Here is a 19450-nt window from a genome sequence, read left to right as displayed (position 1 = left end):
AACATATTTGCTTAGCATAATACACTCTAGCTCCATCCATGTCATTCCAAATGGTAAGATTTCATTCTTTTTGATGGCTGAGTAATATTTTCCATCGACTGATAAATCGATAAAGAAGATGTGTTCAAAAACATTTTTTTGAAAAAAAGAAGAAACAATGAAAAACCAAGGAAAGCAAAAAACACAAAATAAAACAAAACAAAGAATGCAAATACATCAGTAACCACACAAAAAAAGATGAACTGGTTATGAGACCCTTCCAAAAGCATGATGCAAAAATGCTGGAAGTCAAGAGATACTGAAAAGGTAACAAAGATACATAACAAACGAAAGATACATAAATAAGAAGCAAAGGTTGTTTTCATAAAGGTAATATAAGGCAAAACAGTATGTAAAGCAAAAAAAGCATCAATAGGGATTAAAAGAGTCATTACACAAAGAAAAAAGGGGTAATTCACTAAGAAAATATCATAATCTTGAACCTATCTGCATCTAATAATAAAGCTTTTGAAAAATATAGAGTAAACAATGATAAGATTGTAAAGAAAAATGAACAAATTCATAATCATTTTGGGAGATTTTAACACATCTCCCTCTGAAGTTGATAAATTAAGCATCAAAAAAATTTAAGGATATAAAAGATACAAACAGTACAAGTAACAAGACTAACTGAAGATAATATAGATAGATATAGATGATACAGATACAATTCTGCACCCCAAAATTAGAGGGTATGTATTATTTTAAATGATACATATCATTTTAAATGTCATTTTAAATATAATGGGGGGGAAAAAAGATCATATACCAACCAGGACACAAAACAGTTCTCAATTAAAATTAAAGAGTCAATAGCATGCAAACCAAAATTTCCGACTACAGTGCAATAACTGAAAAGCAGAAAAGAAAAAAATGCCCTTAAAATGTTTAAGAGTCTCAATAATTCATGAGCCAAAGAATTACAAAGGAAATTATAAAACTTCCGGCTATTAAGCAGCAGTATAATAAAATAATTATGTACCCCCAACAAATTAAGATTAATCCAGAAATGCATTACAGAATTGCCATAACAGATATTAGATATCTATTAATATAACTTATTGCATCAATAGATCAAAGAAGAAAACCATGTTTATCTCCATAGATGGATCAAATAAATTTGGGAAGAAGTCCTTGATTATTCATAAACACAAATGTATATGGGATACTTTATTTTTATTTTTTTTTAAGATTTTATTTATTTATTTGACAGAGAAAGCAAGAGAGCACAAGTAGGCAGAGCAGCAGTGGGAGAGGGAGAAGCAGGTCCCCACTGAGCAGGGAACCCGATGCGGGACTTGATCCCAGGACTCCGGGATCATGACCCAAGTCAAAGGCAGACACTTAATGACTGAGACACCCAGGTGCCCCTGGGATACTTTATTTTTTTAAGTTCTAAAAATCTTACTGTATTGACAGCATCAATGATTAATGGTGAAACATTAGTGTCAGGAATAGAACAAGAAAAGCCCACTACTGTTTAATATCCTGGGAATATTTGCTACTTCAAATAGAAAGGAAAATTAAATTAAAAACATGAATAAATAAAAAAGCAGAAAGGAGTAAATCTTGGGGCACGTGGGTGGCTCAATTGCTTAAGCATCTGACTCTTGATTTCAGCTCAGGTTGGGATCTTGGGGTCATGAGATGGAGCGGGGGCGGGGGGAGGAGTCTGCTTTAGATTCTCTCTCTCTCTCCCTCTCCCTTAGCCCCTCCCCTTCCCTGTGTGGGCATGTAGATGTGCACATTTTCTCTCTCTCTCTCTTGCTTCCATGCGCGCTCGCTCTCGCTCTCCCTCTCTAAAATAAATAAATAAACTTTAAAAAAAAAAAGAAAGGGTAAATCTTTATGACTTTGGGTTAGGCTCTTTTGGACACAATACCAAAGAAACAAACAACAACAACAACAAAAATACATAAGTCGGACTTCACTGGAATTAAAAACTTTGTCACTGCAAGTGATACCCTCAAGAAAGTGATAAGATAATACACAAAATAGGATAAAACACATGCAAATCATATAGCTGAAAAGGAACTTATACCCAGAATACATAAAGAACTCTTACAATTCCATAATTCACAAAACAAAATAAATTTCTAGGCAAAGGATTTGAATAGACATTTCCCAAAGATGTGCAAATGACCAATAAGCACGTGAAAAGACACTCTACAGCACGAGTCATGATGGAAATGCAAATCAAAACTATAATGAAATCAAATGCTAAATGCAAATCATAGATTACTTTGCACTCTCTATGATGGCTATGGACTAAAGAACAGACAGTAACAAGTATGGCTGAGGAGATGAGAAATTAGAGCACCCATACATTGCTGGTGGGAATGTCAAATGATGCCGCCATTTTGGAAGACAATCTGGCAGTTCTTCAAAAGGTTAAGCACAGAGTTATCAAAGGACTGAGGATTTCCACACCTCTGTATATACCACGAGAAATGAAAACATATATTCACAAAAACCTTGTGCACAAATGTGTACCTGGCTGTTTTATTAATAATAACCAAAAACCAAGAACAACCCAAATGTCCATCAATGGGTGAAAAGATACAATAATAAGTGTGGTATATTCATACAATGGAATATTATTCAGCTATAAAAAGGAATGATGAGGTACCACAACAGGGATGAACCTGGAAACCATTATGCTAAGTGAAAACAAAACAAAAAAAAGCAAAAGGACAATCTATTACACGATTTATTTACCTGAAATGTCCACAATAGACAAATTTAGAGAGACACAAAGTAGATGAGGGGTTGCCTAAGACTGGGGAAATAACATAGATAGGGTTTCTTTTTGGTGATGGTTGCACAATTCTGTGAACGTAGTGAAAACCACTGAATTGGGGTGCCTGGGTGACTCAGTGGGTTAAGCCTCTGCCTTTAGCTCAGGTCATGGGATCAAGCCCTGCATCAGGCTTTCTGCTCAGCAGGGAGCCTGCTTCCTGCTCTCTCTCTCTCTCTCTGCCTACTTGTGATCTCTCTCTCTGTGTCAAATAAATAAAAATAAATAAAATCTGAAAGAAAGAAAGGAAGAAAACCACTGAATTATTCACTTTAAATGGGAGAATGTCATGTGATTCTATCTCAGTAATGGGGGGGGGGAGCTATAGCAAGAGAGAGAGAGAGAAAGAACTTCCATATTCCAGTTACCAGATCTGTACCCACTCTTCTGCCTTCTTAGCCCTCACCAGGGCTGTGCTCCTAGAGACAATCCCTCAACTTCCACCAACTTCAATGCTCCTTCTACCAGACCTTGCTCCAGCGATCCTCTTGTCTACCTACAGAATCTCCCACCTTCTATTGGATCATTCCCATCAACATAAAAACAGGCTATTTCTCCCCTTTACCTAAAAGCAGAAACAGAAGCCGTATCAGCCCCTCTTCCCTCAGCAGCAACTTTCCCATTTCTTTGCTCTCCTTTGCAGCAAAGCCTCTTATTACCCATATTCTCAACTCGTGCCATTGTCTCATAGCCCCACTTAAATCAGAACGTTGTTCCCTCCACTTCACCAAAGCCACTCCTCTTCAGGCGCACTGCCAAATCCGTTGGTCCATCCTGGGTCCTCCACCAGCGTTGACACAGGTGACCGATGCGCTCCATGAGGCACTCTCTTCCCTTGCCCCCAAGATGCTATGTTCTCCCGGTTTCTTCCCACCTCACTGGTCACTTCTTGGCCTCTGATCTTGGTCCCTCTTCATCTCCCTGACTTCTTCCTGTTGGAATATTCTAGGTGTCAGCTATTGGTCTGCTTCTCTTCTCTTTCTACACTCACTGGTTAACTGACCTCAATCAGTCTCCTGGCTTCAAAAACCATGTGCTGATGACTCCTAAATTTATATGTCCAGCTCTCTCCATAACTCCACACTTGTATATCCAACCAAACAACCAACATATGCAGTTGCATGTGTACTAGACATCTCAAATACAGTACGTGTTCACTGAACTTCTGGTCTAAACCCCTCCAACACCTCCTGTGCCCACTGTCTTTCCCAACTCAGTTGGGGGTAACTCCATCCTTCCAGGTGCTCAGACTAAAGCTTTCCTTTCCTCACACCCCATTCAATCCATGAGATCCTGCTGGCTCTGCCTTCAAAACTGACCTGGAGGGGCGCCTGGGTGGCTCAGTGGGTTAAGCTGCTCCCTTCAGCTCAGGTCATGATCTCAGGGTCCTGGGATCGAGTCCCACATCGGGCTCTCTGCTCAGCGGGGAGCCTGCTTCCCTCTCTCTCTCTGCCTGCCTCTCCATCTACTTGTGATTTCTCTCTGTCAAATAAATAAATAAAATCTTTAAAAAAAAAAAAAAAAAACTGACCTGGAATCTGACCTATTCACTCCACGTTGCTGCCACCATCTTGGCTCAGACCACCATCTCTCACTGTAAGAACCTACCAGCTCTTTGCCCCTCAGCACAGTAGCAAGAAGAGCGATCCTCTCAAAACATACTTCAATCATGGCACTCCTCTGTTCAATACCCCACAGTGGCTCCTCAACTTACTGGCAGTAAAGTCAATTTCCTTATCCTGCCCTACAAGGCCCAGATCATTGGCCCTCTCCCCATTCCCTCCCAACTCACCTCTGTGGCCTCATTCCCAGCTCCCTTGGCCTTCCCTCTCTCTACTTCTTTGCTGTTCCTTATTCCTGCCTTAAGACTTTTTACTGAGTATCCCCTTGCCTGGCAGATATTCGCCTGGGTCAAGACTTCTCAACTTTAGCACTATCAACAATTGGGGCCAGATAATTCTTTATTGCAGGAACTGTCTTGTGCATGGTAGAATGTTCAGAAGCATCCCTGGCCTGTCCCCACTAGATGCCAGTAGCCTCCCGAGTCCCCTGGGGGCACAATTGCCCCAGGTGGAGAACCACTGGTTTGGGTCATCTCTAAGATCCATGCCAACATTCCCCCCAAATCTCATGTCCCCCCTTCTCAATGGTGCCCAAGCTGACCACCCCACTCAGTACTTCCATTCGCCCCACCCCCACCCCACACTTCCAATCCCCCTTACCCTGCTTGGCTCTCCAAAGTAACTGTTATGTTGGCTTCATGGGAGCTGGGATCTTCCTCTACTTTGTTTCCTGGGATAAACCCAATGCCTAGAATGGTGTCTGGCCCAAATTCTCAATAAAAACTTGTCGATTCAAGGTATCACAAGACTCAATATGGCAAAACGTAATAAAGATATTAATAGGTCAATTTATCTCCGAATTTATCCCAAGTTTATCTAGAAATGAAACACAACCCCAACACAAATCTCTATGGGATATCATCGGAATCTTGACCCAACAGTTCTTTCTAAAGGGCACCTCTAAAAGAATAAAAATGTGGAGTCACACAAGAATAACAGGAAAACACTTGCCCTCTATAATATCAAAAACGTGTTCATGTGATACATTAATTAAAATAGTGGGTTCTGGTCCTAAAATAGGCAGACTAAAACAGAAGAGACCACACATGGGCCCAGGAAATAAAAGACTTAAGCAAACGATAATGATGGCATTTGGAAATCGGTCAGCAAAGGGTAGGTGCTCTGTAAACAGTGGTCTGATGGTTGCTTGGCCATTCTACGCCTGCAGTATACAGGCTATACAGAAATACAGAGGTAGTACTCCCCACTGGCAAAGTTGCTGGAAGAGTCCTAGGGGCTTGCTTCTGGGGAGCGGAACCAGGAGACATGGTGAGAGAGGAAGCAGGGGAGTGCTGGGTTTATTATAAGCCTTCTACCACCTATGCTTTTTAAACTACATATAGATATATTACTTTGAGGAAAATTCAAGTTATTGTTAAAAAGCACTAAGCACGCCCCTCTTTAACCTATCAAATTGACAAAGATTTAAAAAAATGAAGATTTGCCGGTGCGAAAAAGGCACACTCACGCACTGCTGGGTCTTTCTGGAAAGGTGATTTGTCAGGAAATATTAAAAGTCTTAACCATGCAGACCCTCGGAGCCAACAATTCCACTTCTGGAAATTTATCCTGAAGTGACACCAAGGAATACAGCAAGACCGTTCGCTTTGACGTTCTTTAAAATTGAAAAACAAAAATGAAAACCACCAAAATGTCCAACGGGGAACTGTTTATATAAATTATGATAAATTCACATGAAGCAATGTTGTGCAGGTGTCAAACGTGGGATGGAAATAGATCCGTTACCCTGGAAAGGCGTTCGTGATATATACAGTGATTAACCAGGGTATGTGCAGTAGGGATAAAAATTATTACATTTTTATAAAATGAATATGACTTACGAGTTTATGCATATAAAGAGATATAAATATAAGCTATTCCCTCTCTGGAACAATGTATGGGAACCCCAGCTCCAGAAAACGTGCTGAGTGGGTGGTAAGACTTTTATTTTCTTATTTATACCCTTTTTTTTTTTTAATCTTTTTTCTACTCTTGCTAAAGCCTTTTTGCAGGGGTTTTCTAAGACTTGTGAAGGAGGAGACAGGAAATGCTGAAGGTGAGGTCTGTCAGATGAAGGGTGGGAATCCACACGGGCTCCTTTGCTACCCATTCACCCACGTGGAGTGGCCCGATGGCCCAGGGCTAAACTTGCCAAAAGCCAACCTTACTTGGGGCCCACCCAGCAGCATGGATGCACAAAACCCACCGGTGAGGACCCCCTTCCCAGCAGATGGGGGCGGGGGGCAGGACAGAGGCCACATGTGGGCAGGCCACTGTTGCCTGCAGCCCAATAGCTCTGCACAGCCATGGCCTGTGGTCTCTGCAGTTACTGTCCCTTTCCAGGGGCTCTGGCCCTCGCCTTCTAGGCGGGAAACTGTCCACCTTGCCAATAAAACTCTGGGTTGCAAATTCTTCCAGCCCAGAAGGGAGACGCAGGTCACAGACACATTGTGTGGTCAGTGCAAGACTGATTTTTAAATTCAGGATTAGTCTCCATACTCCAAAGGAACAGAATTTGTACAAAAATCTGTCTGTTCTTGAATGTTCAAATATCTGGCCACCCTGCGCCCCTATCCTGTTAGGACAGCTGGTGCCCAGGATCTGCTGTTCCCTTCCAAGGGGTAAGGCTCCTGGCCTCCCAGAACCCATGCGTGTCTGTTGCCATGCGTCCTGAGTGGGGCTGAGCCCCTCACGGAGGCTGCTCCAGGTCTGGACTGCCTCCCGCTCTCTGATACTTTACCAGGCCCCTCCCTCCCACCATCACCTGTGGTCCCCAACCCTGTGTCCTCAGCCCCCCAATAACCTTGCCCTTTGGGACATGGGAGTTTTCATCACAGAAAATCCCTCCAAGTCTGCCCCCTACACAGAGCCAGGTAGTTTGGGAGTCAGATCCGGGGGATCCCTTTGGTCCCACTGCTTGCTGCTTAAACCCTACAAAGAGGATAAGGACCGAGGCCAAGATCCCATCAGCATGGCATCCAGCCCGGGGTTCAAGAAGGGGACAGAGAGCAGAAAGACCAATCCTGGTCCTTGGGGACTCTGATTGCAGCAGAAGAGACACCTGGGCAGAGGTTTGGTGTAGGAAATCTGAAATCCCTGAGAGCCAGTGTGGCGGACTGAGTTCCCTGGAGAGGCTTCCTGGGAGACCCCTGTGAGGATGTGAGGGGGCAGGAGCCAGCAGAGAGAAAGGCAGTGAGGCCTCAGCTGATCCCGTAGGGCAATCTGGGGCTGGAGGACACAGTGAGGGATGTACCCTTGGGCAAGGAGCCCCCCCCCAGGCCAAGGGCCGTTCTTCTTGGGGGGTACTTCTGGGAGCAGCAGCGGCAGTTTCCCAGCACACCCACTGTGGACAGGCTGGGCGAGAAGGCTGTCCCACGAGAAAGGCCCGGAGGTGTCTCCCACTTGCTCTCCAGAAAGGCCTCTCAGGAAAGGGCCAGACGTTCAAAACAGGAGAGTGCACTGAAAATTCAGTCACATCCCCGGCATTTATTTGAAACAGAACATTAATTCTGACTGTCATTAGAGTCCATTTCAATTCTGTAATAACATAAAAAGTTAAGAGTCTAATTTATTCATACAAATCTTGTTAGCATCCAATTTCCACATAATGTAACATATTCCTTAAAAAGCTGACAAAGCAGGAGAAATTAAAAACGTTTAAAAAAAAAAAAAAAAAGACATCCATGGGCGCTCATGGCCACAGAGCCAAAGGTGAGGAGGGGGAGAGCGGGGTGGCCCCAGAAAGAGCTGGAAGCTTGGAACAAGACTTGGCCGAGGCTGGGGAGGTAGACTGCTTCACCCAGAAGGAACTGCGGTGCCCACCCACCCACCCACCCACTGCCTCTGGGCTGCCCCCACCCATAGGCTGCGGGACTCTCCCTCTCCACCTCCCCAGCCACCCCGCCTCCTCCCCTCTGGCCCAAGGTCCCTGTCCTGCCAGCTCCCCAGACAGCTCCCTAGCACTTTCCTCAGCAAATCCATCCTCGAGAGCCCGTAACTCCTCTTAATTACACGTCTGCGGTGTTTGCATTAGATAGCTGTCACCCTGTAATTTACCCGTACACGGGTTTTAATTGTACATTAATCTTTCCTACACGCCACTCCTCTGCTAGAATCTGTAACAGCAGCACTTTGGGCCATTTTGTTTATTCCCCAACCAGAAATAGCTGATGAATGTAATTGCACGGAGTGTCCCTCCCCTTCTCTTCCAGGATTACCTGCTGTGTGCGGGGGCTGGAGGGAGGTTCCTGTCACCAGCAGGCCGCCTTGAAACACAATATTGGACTGTTACTGGCGGCCAACATCAATTTCAGAGGAAAGGTCACAAGCAAACAAGCAATCTTCCAATCACCTGCCATGGGCTCCCTGGGCACCCCGGCTCACATCCTTTCTCTCCAGCTCCAGGCTGGTGGGTGCTGGAAGGGCGCCTGGGGACCCGTCTCGTAAGAGATGATGACGGAGGGCAACGTGCGAACCTAAGAAATCCACCAGCATGGAGGTTCCAAGGTCACTTGGAGAACCACGAAGGAGAACTATAAATTACAAAGCCTGGATGGCTGCCAGGGCCCCAGGAAGCTACATTTAGCATATCATTCTCTCAGCAGCAGGAGGAAGGCTTAGCTCCCATTCCGAAGGAATTTGAATGGAATTTGTTAGAACATTGTGATTGAAATATCACCAATTGGCTTTTCATGACAACTCGGCAATAGATTGCGATGGCCATGGATGTGTGTGTGTGTGTGTGTGTGTGTGTGTGTGTGTTGGGGAGGGGTTAGCTGTTGTGTTCTCCAGCTGGCCGAGGTCCATTCAATATTTATGAAATCCAGATGAAGTCCTACACTGGCAATGAGCTGATATCATAACACAGATTTCAAAAACGTCTTGACATTTGCCCAAGATCAAATTTCCCCCTGTGAAAACCCACGAGGCTCCCTGCTCACAGGCTCCCTGCTCACTGCGGTCTGTGCACCATGGGACCCCTCCCCCAGCAACCTGCTTCTTTGGAGTCCCCGTAATTAACACGGGGCTGGGAGACACTGGGGGTCTGGGGGTGTGCAGAGGAGCCAAGGACCACCGAAGTCCACTTTTCCTTTGTGGAAAATGGAAGCTGTGGGTTTCGGTGGTGAAAGACAGGAGTTTCAGCCATTTTTATGGTTAAGCACTTTCCAACGAGCAAAACAGAGCTGGGTGATCTCCTTATTGACAAGGCTCTGACACGTATTTGGACCAAGAGAGATATGCGGTGATCACCCATCACACATCAGCCCAGGAAACAAAAACGAAGGCAGGAGATATATTTCCTTGGGGCCACAGATCTCATTCAGGTGCAAACTTCGACTGCTTTTAGGAGACCCTGGTAAGAAGAACATTACTGGCTTTCCTGTGGCCTGGGTTACACGTTCTTTCCAAAGTGGTCCCTAAGGGCACCCTCCACCCCAGAGGATGGCTACCTGTGGCTTTTGGAGACAAAGGCTCCCCGTGTACCAGAAGCCGGAGCAGTGAAATACTGCATGGGAATTATCGCCCGCGATCCAGGCCTGAAGTCCCCGGAGATTGTTTACGAGGAAAAGGCGAGGGCGATTTAGTTAGTTTTTGATAAACACTTCATATCGCACATCCTAAGAGAAGCAGAATACTTGTCAAGCATGCATCTTTATGAGCTGTCCGCCTATAAACCTTGCACGAAAGGTCTGTGCTTAATGTTGGTTTGGCAGTAAATTGGCGTGATGCACGGGTCTGCTGCATCAAATTAGCATCGACCCATAAAACGCTACTGAACGATTCTTCAAATCTGCCAAGTCTTCAAATCAATTTTGGAGAAAGCGTCGAGGGTTTTGTTTTTTTTTTTAAACTTTGATAAACCTTTCATATTAGTTATCACAGAAGAGCATAAACCCTTCTAATCTGTCTTTCCACCGAAAAAACAACAACAACAAAAAAAGGTGTTGTTTTTCCCAAACTGCTTTTAGCTCTTCCATTTTGCACACCGCCTCCACACCGCATAAACACACTGTGTGTGTCATAGATTCTTTGTTGCCCTATTTTAAAGCCAATGGTATGTGGCGCCCACTGTCCGTGCCCCATGATTCTACAGTTTGGAGAGAATTTCTACTGACACGGGGAGAAAGTTCTCGCTCTTGGCCTTTAACATGCAATCCCCAGCTCACCTCCTCCAGGAAGACTTCCATAACTCACCAATGAACTCTGATCATTACTCTGTGCCCTTGGGTGTTGGGTAAACGAGACTGTGTTCTCTTGTCAGCTCAGTGCAAGTTCTCAGGGAAGGCCCTGATAACTCCCTTTCCTGTGGACCCTCAAGGGTGGGGCTCACACTGAGTGACCCATCAGGTCTCATCTTCTCCTCTGCACATTTGAGGACCAGCCCAAGCCTCCTGCCTGCAGATGCCCCAGCCAGAATCCCTTGCTCTCACTCTTCAACCTCAGAGATCTTGGCCACCCTAGCCATCCCCTGCCGATGGCATCAGGCTTGTGTGTGAATTGCCTTTTCTTCCCTGGGGGCAAGGGATGGGTCTCAAAACCAAACAAGAACAGAACCTTGATTTGAATCCAACAGGTCTGACCCAGAGCTCTCATCCCCAGGTCATACTGCCTTCCAAGTAAGTATGCCAGACTTGAGAAGAAAGGGAACAAGAAACACCCAAAGAAAGGAGGCTCTATCCCCTTTTGATGGGAACCACTCCTGTTTTGGGCAGGAGGGGATGAGATGGTCATAGACTTGGCCCTCCTGCCTTCCCTTGACCCAGGGGTGTGTCGTCTGTGAAACAGAGGACACAGAGTGGCAGAGGGACGGAGTGCTACATTTGGGGGGTGTTTTCAGGCTTCTCCAGAGGGACCCAATGATGGAGAAGCCCATCAGACATAAGGTCACCCAAGAGTTGTTCCTAAATGGCCAATGCCCAGAGCTCTGGGGGTATACAGGGATTTGGGGACACCAACACAGAGTATTGGGCCTAGGACCCAAAGGCCTTGGTCAGAAGCTGGCTCTGGAGACAAGGAGGTCATTTAGAAGGGCAGAGCACCAGGACGGGATACCTTCCGAGGCACCAGAGCCCTATTCCCGGAACCCTCCCCAAGCAGCCCAGGCTATGGACAAAACCCCATCAAGACAGTTGGGGTGGGAGAGCGCAGAGGCCAATGGGCAGGTCAGTGGGGACCCACTGGACACCAGGACTGTGTTAGGTTCTGGGACACGGCAGTGAACAGGATGGACAGACGGCTCATGCTCATGGAATGTGTGAAAGGAAAGAAAGATGAGCCACAGAGAGATGAAGAGAACACGAGAGTTTATTTGGTGACTGGGGGCTGGGGCCGGGGCCCAGTGCCTGCATCTCTCACAGCTCCCGGGGTGATCCTGAGGCCAGTGGCCGGGTCCCCAGTCTCATCCAGAGAAACACCTGTCATCGGCACCCATTATCCTCCAACAGGCAGATTCAAGCCTGTCCCGCAGAGGGAATCACAAGCACCCCCAGACATTTAAGATACCCACAATATGCGAGACGGAAGTGAATCTTCAAATTTGTTCAATAACGGTGTCAAGTTCAACAAATCCTTAGCCAAATAGATAAATAAACTGTATTAGTCATCTGGAAAATAAAATAAAAACTCCAGTGAGATGGGGCGCCTGGGTGGCTCCGTGGGTTAAAGCCTCTGCCTTCAGCTCAGGTCATGATCCCAGATTCCTGGGATTGAGCCCCACATTGGGCTCTCTGCTCAGCAGGGAGCCTGCTTCCATTCCTCTCTCTGCCTGCCTCTCTGCCTACTTGTGGTCTCTGTCTGTCAAATAATTAAATAAAACCTTAAAAAAAAAAAAACAAAATTCCAGTGAGATACCTCTACATACTCATGGGATGGCTAAAACGGGGAAGAAAAAAAAACAACAACACATGGGCCCCAGGAAGTGTCGACAAAGGTGTGAAGCAACGGGAACGCTCAGAGCTAACTGGTGTCCGTGCGGGGGATTAACACAACCACGTCAGACAACCAACAGCACCCGCATGGGTGAACCTACAGGTGCCCTGAGACCCAGCAATTCTCTTCTCGGTCGATGTTCGTTAAGGCGAGCACCTGTGCCCAAGAGACACGAGCGGGAATGTCCCCCAGCAGCACTGTTCACCACAACCCCAAACTCTGAGCAATCCCCGTGTCGGTCAGCCGGAGAATGAAGGCGTACACCGGGGTACATTCGCACAACGGCATCTCACATAGTTGCGCGAACAAATAAACAAGGTGGGTGGGTCTCACACCCAGGGCGATAAGCCAGACCCCGGAGTGTACAGACTTTGGATTCCACTGACATCAAGTTCAAAGACAAGGACAACTGATCAGTGCCATTCCCAGGGAGGACAGCAGTTAGCCGCGGTAGAGCAGAAGGGCCTGGAAGGGGACCGAGGGACTGCCGGGACACCTGTCACATTCCCAGTCCTGCTCTGGGGGCTGGCACATAGGTGTGTTTGGCTTGTGGGATTTCACGACGCGGTGCACACAATCTCGGTATGCATACTGCGCTCAGAATAAAAAGTTTTCTGGGGTGCCAGGGTGGCTCAGTGGGTTAAAGCCTCTACCTTTGGCTCAGGTCCTGATTCCAGGGTCCTGGGATTGATCGAGCCCCACATCAGGCTCTCTGCTCAGCAGGGACCTACTTTCTCTCTCTCTCTGCCTGTCTCTCTGCCTATTTGTGATCTCTGTCAAATAAACAAATATAATCTTAAAAAAAAAAAAAAAAGTTTTCTGATGGACTGAATGCAGGATAGGGAAGAGGCATGGATGGGAGCCTGTCTAGAAAGGGCGAGACTTGAAGGGGCACAAGCCAGTGGGGTCACATGTCCCCTAAGCCTCTGTCACGTTACCAGGCAAGGCCCTGATCAGTATGTATCCTTGCACCTGAGACAGAAAGGGACTCACAGACAGACCACACACAGGAGATAATAAAGATAATAATATGGCCACCAGGACACGGATTCTACTGTCATCCCCATTTTAGAGATGAGGAAACTGAGCCTCTAGCTCACGGGGTGACTAAGTGGAGAAGCTGGGATTTGAACCCCGGAGGTGTGACCCTGGGTGCTGGTTTCATTCAGAACCCGGGGCTGGCTGCATGGGGGCAGGCCGAGAGGTGGAGCTGGTGGCCATTCATGGCTGCCCCTTGACACTTGAATTCACAGCAGAGGGACTGATTAGAGGTAAATAAGAGGCCTAGATCGCGTCTTCCCAGAGATGAACAGACATTAAATGTGCAGACGAGACCAACCCTCGGGAAGGGAGATAACATCAGGGGACAAAGACGCCCAAAATCGGAACAGGAGGAAGCAAGACAGATGCAACAAGTCATCCACACCTACAGGACGTCTGTGAGAGAAAGGCACGTGTGTGGCTGCAGTGCAGGATGACAAGGAGCCAGTGGCCACTGACCCCAGGAAGCATCGGTGTCCAGAGCGCCACAAGGGGGCAGGGGACAGCCCGTGGAGCTCACCACCCATCACCAGGCCCCACGGCCACCCCACTCCTGGCCCAGACAGACCTTGGCCTGAAGGCACTGGAATCAGACGTGGGAAAGCAGAGGGAGCCGTCAAGAAAAGCTCCTTGGACATTGCATTCGAATCGGACCCCGAAGCACATAAGGGAAGGGGTTGAGAAGAAAATTCCGGTGGGGGAGCAGAGGGAGCCAAACCAGGTTGGCTGCTCCCCCCCCACCCTCCAGCTCAACCAGTAGAGACGGAGTACCTGCTCTGAGCACTGGCTCAAACATTGTAGACAGAGGGTTTACATAATTCTGTGACTTGACCAGTGTAGACAGACTGTCTGAATTGTGTGCTGAGTCCAACCCGTATAAACAAACTGCCTGCATGACAAACTGGGCTCAACCAACGTAGATGGACTGCTCTGCACGGTGGACTCACCCCCGTCAGCTCTGGGAGCCAGGGCCTGATGGATAGGGTCCATGTCCATGGGGGAAGGGTTGGAGAGCCCAGACACGGGGACCATGCCCAAAGCCACAGAGACTTTTGAGGGCTCTGAACCCTCTACAAAGTCCCGCAGAGAGTGGGGCTGGCCCGGACTGAATGGAAAGTCTCCGTGCTCCCATCCTAGACGCAGCCAGTGTAGACAGACCCCCTCCACCAGGCACTGGCTCAGCTGGCGTAGACAGAGTGCAAAGTGGAGCTCACTCCACCAGCCAGCAGCCATCACTGAGTCCCTTCTCCGACCTCATCACGGCCCCGACAGCCAGAGCGAGCACTGCTTTTTATCAGTGCGGAAACCTGCTCGTATGCTCCCTCGGCCTCCTCTGGGCCCAGCAGGCGGCTCCACACACAGAAGGACTGCTGTCAGTCTTTGCTGGATGTCGGGCACGCTCCCATCAGGAGCACAGGAAGCAAAGCCCCCCAGTCTCAGGGCTGGAGGGTCTCTGTGCTCACAGACTTGGGCAGATGGGTCCTGTCCAGGGCGATGAGTCAGCCCCCAAGAAGCAGCAGCCTTGAGCGGGGGGAAGGACTAGTCTGCCAAGTGTGAGTCAGTCTGGACTAGGGGCTGCTGGCAGAGGGCTCTCCTGTGTCACCTTCCCACTGGTGAGCACCTGGGCACCTGGCCGGTGGTCTATGGTGATGAGGCAGCCCCCAGGTATCAGGGAGGGACAGTGTGGTGATGCCACCCTCCAGGCAAAGGGTCCCAGTGCTGGAGGAATCAGCTCCCGAAACACCTGGGGCCAGAGGATTCATTTCTACCTCCGAGCATCCTCTCCTTGGCTCTCATCCCTCCTGTGCCCGAGTCTGGCCCAGCTGGGAAGGAGCTGGCTCAGGCCCAGCCAGAGTGAGGACAAGGTGACAGCGACCTGGGCTGTTGCTTGCAGCTCAGCGGCCGCTCGGCTCGGGGCCCACAGCCAGCAGCGTGGGCACCACGGGAAGCGGGGTGACTCATAGAGCCGCTCCCCCCCACCCCAGCTCTGCAAGACAGAGCTAGGGGGCCAAGTGGATTGTGCGGATGACGAGCGGAGCTGCAGACAGCCACAGGGAACTTGCCAACATCGGAGGGAGCTGGGGAGCTGTAAGTCCAGGGCAGAGCCCCCAGCAGAGGGCAGGAGCAGGTCCAGAGGGGCTCCCACAGGGAGAAGGGGAGGAAAGAGGGCTGGAGTGACCAGAGGCGAGTCCTTTCCAGTGCTGGCCAGCTGCCAGGGCAGGTTCAAGTGGGTGGCAGCAGGTAAAGGACCTACCAGGGCCCCACAAAACTAAGTGGATGACACCCAGGCTAGGGCCACCTCTGGCCAGCAGCCTTGCAGGCAATCAGTTCAAAAGGAGAGTGGACACAGAGCAGCTTGTCCTCACTGGAGAGCATGGGGCACTGGACTGTCACTTACTGAGTCTCACTCCCTGCTGGGGGGCAAGGCAGCCGAAGGCCCAGGGGCTTAGAAGAAAGCTAGAAGGTGAGCCATGTGGGCAGGGGCATAGACGCAGCTGCCTGAGCCCTGGAGGACATGACCCGACCAGAGGGGACAGGAGCCCGGAATTCTTGATCTAGGGGTGCAGCTGGGGAGGTGGCTCAGGGAAGCGATAGCTTCCAGTGGTGATTCAGAAGTCGGGGTCCCGACGGCCTTCCCAATCTCCCCATTGACACCAAATCCAATGCCAGAATCCCAGCAGATTCCCATGGGCCTGCTCCTCTTTAGGACCCCCCAGTAATTCCAGTAATTCCAGCAGGATTACTGCAGCTCTCTCCTCACTGGGCTCCCTCTTCTGCAGCAGCTGCTGGGGTCAAGGTCTAAGCTTCTCCCTGGCCTTCAAGGCCCTGCATGGCCAGGGTTCTGGCTGTCTCCACCTGCATCAAGCCCTCCACTCTGCTGGCCACGTGGGACTTCCCGCACCTCCCTCTCACGCATGTGCACACTCTGCCAGGCAAGCTCTCTCCCTCCCCCTGGCCACGCCCCCTCCTTGCTTCTTAGCTCCAGGTTTGTTCCTTCAGACCTCAGCCGAAGCCTCACCTCCTCCGGGAGGTTCTCCTGACCCTCAGTCCCGGGCAGGCTACTCTACGATGCATCTCCGAATCACCCAGATGTTTCCTTTATCTGCTTGTCACAGCCTAGAAACACACACGTATCGGTTACTTGTTTAGCAATGGCGTCATCTGGCAGAGCGTGAATCAGTGAGTGAAGAATCAGTGATGGGGGAGTGGCTGTCCCCCGGGGGGAGGGGTCTCTCTTAGTTTAGTTTACTTTCTGTCCCTGGAGCCTGGCCCAGAGACAGACACCTGCTACCTGCTCCACAAGCATTCCCTGATGGCAGAATGGAGGACAGCCCCAACAGGTGGGACAATGGGAAAGTGGGATGGGGTTCTCCGGCTCCGGGTTTCAACGTTGACAACTCTCGTTTAGTTCAAATAACTGTTGCTCACCAGGGCTGCCTCTGATAGCAGCTTGGCAGAGACAGGGAGCCTCGCCTACCCCCACCCCCGCTCCCGCCCCCTGAGTTCCCAGAAAGGCATGGCCCACCTACAAGGAGGGGAGCTGGGATGCGGCGGAGCCCCAGCCCCTTGCCTGCGCACACTGTGACTTCCTGGCTTTCCAGATGGAATCAGAGTTACCTTTTGCTGTCTCCCCACCTGGACGCAGGCTCCCCCACTCTGCTGCTGGCCGAGGCTACATTTCAACCAGCAGGTGCCTGCTAGTGCCCCCAGGTCACAAATGACAAGTAGTTTTGTGCAGGGTAAAAGTCAACACTTGTTCCCACCACCGATTTGTAAGTCTCATCCTGGGCCACGATGATTTGCCGACCATGGGGTCCCACACCTTCCAGCTGGGAAGAAATGAGATGGCATCTCCCATGTCCCCTGCCACCTGACTGAAATGCCCTGTCCCCTGGTTGTTTGAACACAGGGGTTCCCTCTGCCTTGGGCGGCCTTTTCCCCGGAGGGAGGGAACACAGCCGCTCTGGAGTCAGGCTAGTCCTGGCTCTGAGTCCAAAGACAGTGCCAGGGAGCCTGCTGTCCCCATGCTGTCACTGCACAGGATCCCTGCTCCCAGCAAATTTCCTAAGGCTCCAGGACACCATCTTCCAATTTCACACCCAGACAACGACCTTCGATTTTTTTTTTTTTTTTTTTTTAATTTCTCTCTGTCCCACAGCAGGGCCACAATGATCTCACTGGGCCAGCCCTCCATAAATCTCCTGTTTCTAACTCGTTACTTTCTGACTAGCCGAAAGGCCAGGGCCCTTGTTTCACATAGTGCTTACTGGCTCTAATGGCCACAGCCATTCATGAAGGTGCCGCCATACCCTTGGTCCACTGTCCTGCCCACCGGCTACCTCCCTGCTTCACATTTTCCCCAAGGAGGCTGTCACACCCACCGGGGAGAATCAGGGAGACACAGCAGGGACAGCTGAGACAGACATCTCCCACTCCAAGTCAGGCTGCTGGCCAGAGAAGGGGGCCCCCCTGCTTCCCACCAGCCCGCACAAGACTCCAGCACCCACGACAGGTGGCTCCAGCCGGATGCATCAGCAAATCACAATAAAAGCTTTCAGCGCCCATGGCTTCGATCAGCAAAACCACAAAAAGCCTATCAGGTCGACGCTGGCACAAACTCTGAGCAAAGAGCAGAGAGAGAGTCTGCCAGGGCGTTTCCAGTCAGGAGACTCTGACTTCCCACTTTTTAAGTGAATCCCAAGCAAATTCTGCAAGGAGCTCACCAGCTCGCTTTCCCAATGACCGTATGACCATCCCGGGGGGGGGGGGGGGGGGGGGGGGAGTCACTACTGAACTTTTCCCAGACTTATTAGCTTACATAAACAGACATTTGAATAAATGTTTAAAAAATGAAATTCCCTTGATACTCTGTAATCAGTAAATGTTCATTATGGAAACACAGCAAATATGCATGAAATTTCCCAAGTGGTATTCTGGCTACAAGATTAAAAAGGCATCTCAAACGGCAGGCTGAGTTACAAAGCCTCTTCCTCCGGTCACAATCGTGCAAAGCTTTGCCAAACCCAGAAGGTCAGACAAGCCTGCTCTTCTCTCCCAGCCAGAGACAGTGAAAATCAGCCCATGATTCTTTGGCCTGCTCAGGCGTTTTATACATGAGCCCCCACCTCACCTGATTGATGTCTCTCTATAAATAATTAATCCTTGACCTTGTTTTAAGGAAAGCCTTGACTTTTTAATTTGGGGTCTTTTTAAAAATCAATACCAGGGGAACATAATTCACTCCGGCGGAGTCTGATTCCAAGTAAAGAAATAAATAAGCCACCCTACTGGTATGTCTTGGGGTGAATGGGCTAGGCAGTGAATGGGATGGGGCCTGAATTTGAGGTTATCTCTGTTCAGATGCTATTACATTGTTGACCATCCTGTGAAACTCAACCTCTTCACAGTCTGCAATTTATTCCTCCTGTGGGTCATTTCACAGAGGCAAGTCTGATGAGGACTCTGAAATGTGCTTTTACTCTTCCTGGGAGGGCTCCTCGGCCCTGTCCTGCCCTACGTGGTGGGCAGCCTGGATTTTAAAAGGGTCTCCTACAGGGAGCAGAAGGTCACCTCTTCCTGCAGCCTGTCTGCATTGCCTTTGGGACAGGGACAGAGGGTGGCCAGGAGAGGCCATAACAGTTGGCAAAGTTTAAAGAGGGTTCAGCCACTCTGTTCCAGAGGCCACCCTGCTCTAGAGCAGGACTTGAGAAAAGTTCCCCACCCATAGGCAAGGGCCAAGGTGAACTCGGGTGTGAGAGGTTACCCCCCCAAAACGTGGGCTTGGTAGTGAAGCTTGGAAGCATCCCAGAAGTGGGGAAGGGGCCAGTCTGTCCCTTCCTCCTCTGCCACCTTCTCTTCCACCATGCACCCCATGCACCCCACAGGGGCTATGGTCCCTTCACTCAACCACTTTCCGCTCCCGCTCTGCTGCCGGGCCAGACACAAACCGCCCTGCCGCCCATTCTCCCTAGCGTAGTCAATCCCAGCTGCGCAGGGTCCAACAGGGAGGCGCCCAAGGACC

Source organism: Neovison vison, chromosome 7 (assembly GCF_020171115.1).
Source record: "Neovison vison isolate M4711 chromosome 7, ASM_NN_V1, whole genome shotgun sequence".
NCBI lineage: Eukaryota > Metazoa > Chordata > Mammalia > Carnivora > Mustelidae > Neogale > Neogale vison.
The sequence above is the reverse complement of the archived record's forward strand: the minus strand, read 5'-3'. Positions refer to the sequence as shown.